Raw genomic sequence first — 2,615 nt, 5'->3', positions numbered from 1 at the left:
CTTCCAAATAGAGGCCTGACATTTTGTGATCCCATCCTGGTCACCAAATGTATCAGCAATGCCATATTCACAATGCCTATGGAGATTACAGATATGCTGATATAATTATCCATCACAAAATACATCATGCTTGCCATATAGGGGAATAAGCTAGAAAATTTATTAAGATACCAAAAGACTGAGTCCCAAAACCAGAAAGTGAAAGCCATCAGAGTATTTATGAAATTGGCACAGGTAGATAAAGTAGAAAGCACCCACATTCTCAAGCCTTTAAAAGAGAACAGGCTACCTCAGGCAAAGGTCCTCCTCTCCCCACTCACAGCAACCACCCAGCGTCCTGGAAGTGCGCTCCCAGCAGCTCCAGCCCCTGGCAGTCCTCAGCAGGAGTCCTTAGCAGAAATTCTGGCTGACTCAAAAAGGGCTTCGCACTGCCGCTGCCTCTGCTGATTCTGCCGCCGTTGCCACCACTGCTAGCCACCGCAGGAACTCTAGCTTGGCTTCCGCTTCCTCTTGCTCTGCCCCTTCCTGCTACGTCAGCAAGTCCAATGGGGCATGGAAGATCTTTAAATCCCATAACCCTTACAGAGACCTTGACCTTTTTAAGCTAAGGTTTTTCTCAGGTCTCAGGTTGTCTGAGGCAACAGCAATTTAGTGATTGAAGCAAGGTAAGAAATAAGGCAAAGAATTGTCTCTTTTACTTAGTAAAAAAAAAAAAACTAAACAATCAATCTGAGGGGGGAAGACCTTTAGAGTTTCTCTCTAAGCATGTAATAAAGTTGGAAAGGAGGGTTGGAAATGCTTCTTTTTTGCACCTAAGATAAAAAGAATTTGCTAAGCAAACAAATAATGCAAACAAGATTATTGCGTACCTGTTTAATTTAAGCAAACAAATCATTTTGAATACTGATTAATATAAGAACTTCACATTCTAATTAGAAATGCTGACTCATCTGGTCATGAAATAGGTTGCTCAGGCCTTTTAATTTCGCCCCAAACTTTTGGTGTGTTAGCTTGGCTCACTGTGAATTCATAAACCTAATAATAGTAATTTATATGTATGTATATATATACAAACACATATGTCTATATAATGTGTATGTATACTTATATATTTTAATACTCAAATAGGTTTATGAGTTAATTGATCATTAATTTATGAAATTATGAAATGGGGCAGACACACTCAACACTTTAGGTACTTGCCTGGAAAGATCACAATGGGAGGGGGGGAAGTAGGTAAAGGGCTACTATCAGGCTTTAATAACGAATACAGGGTATAGGAGTAAATGACACAGAAACCACAGAGATAAGACACAAAAAGGGGTACAGAGGCAGATGCCATAGGGACAGGTGATAGGGCAGAGAAGAAAGGCAGGCAGTGGTAGGGAAGAGAGATGGGAGAGCACAACATTCATATAACCATGAATTAGAGTTGGGAACACTCAGCAGTACAGACCTAACAGACACGGAAGCATGCTCTGTGAGCGGGAGTTTGAGGTCTCATTTTTCGTAGGGTTTTTGCGGAACCAGATCAACTCCTATCTGTGCTACTTTGGGGTCGGTTCATTAGTAAATAGAAATGGGGGCCACTAAGCCATACAAAAGTATAATTAGGAGAATCACATTGACTTAAAACTAGACATATAGCCTTGGGGCAACTGGCACTATGCTGCCCTTATTCTTATTGAAGACAGTCCAGAATCACCCCATGTTGGTAGAACTAAAAAATGGTGAAACCTACAATGGGGACCTTGTAAGCTGTGATAACTGGATGAACATCAATTTGAAAGAGGTCATCTGTACATCCAGGGATGGTGACAATTTCTAGTGAATGCCTGCATGTTACATCTGAGGCACCACCATTGTGGATTCCTGATGAGATTATTGTCATGGTAAAGGAAGAGGTGGGGTCCATGGGCAGGGGCCAAGGTGTCCTGCAGCAGCAGAGGCAGCAGAAGGGGCTTGGATGCAGGTGGAGCTGGCCAAGGTGTTCCTGGCAGTGGAAGAGGACAACAGGAGAAAAAGCTAGGTCAACAGGCTGGGAAGCAGTGAAGGTGTAGCTATGTCTTGGCCTGGCCTCCCAGAGACTTTGCCGGGAAGACCCCTGTGCTGCTGCCTTGTACTGGCCTCAAAATTTGATGTCCTATTTTTAACTTTCAGTTCATGAATCTGTTTTTTAAAAAATAAAGCTGGGGGCTGGGCAGGTGTTGGGGAAGAATCACATCTTTTGCAATCCTTTGAAATCCTCTTCTTTAGGTAAAGTTAGGAGTAGTCGTTGGCTCACTTGTTTTAGCCGCCATTCTAGAGTGAAAAACATGACACCTTGGGCAAGTCACTTAACCCCAATTGCCCTCCAAAAAGCAAAAATAAAAAAAGCAAAAGGGGGGGCTGCTAAGTGGTGTAGTGAATAGAGCACTGGCCCTGGAGTCAGGAGGACCTGGGTTCAGATCTGACCTCAGACACAAGACAAAAACCAGCCGTGTGACCTTGGGCAAGTCACTTAACCCCAATTGCCCTCCCAAAAGGAAAAAAAAAACATGACATCCTTGGTTCCTGGAAAAGTTCAATGCTATTTCATTTGAAAGATTCTAAACCCCTTTTTAAAGTGTAGCCAA

At 42.9% G+C, this 2,615-nt stretch overlaps 1 pseudogene; it reads left to right on the top strand.

Annotated features, from left to right (window-relative positions):
* The first annotated feature begins 1,449 nt into the window (after nt 1-1,449).
* On the top strand, nt 1,450-2,052 carry LOC138177489 (U6 snRNA-associated Sm-like protein LSm4 pseudogene; annotated as a pseudogene).
* Nucleotides 2,053-2,615: the final 563 nt, after the last annotated feature.

The sequence above is a fragment of the Petaurus breviceps genome, unplaced genomic scaffold (genome assembly GCF_028583685.1).
Source record: "Petaurus breviceps papuanus isolate PSGF00001 unplaced genomic scaffold, PetGlider_PUasm1.0 90418, whole genome shotgun sequence".
Lineage (NCBI taxonomy): Eukaryota > Metazoa > Chordata > Mammalia > Diprotodontia > Petauridae > Petaurus > Petaurus breviceps.
The sequence above is the reverse complement of the archived record's forward strand: the minus strand, read 5'-3'. Positions and strand labels throughout refer to the sequence as shown.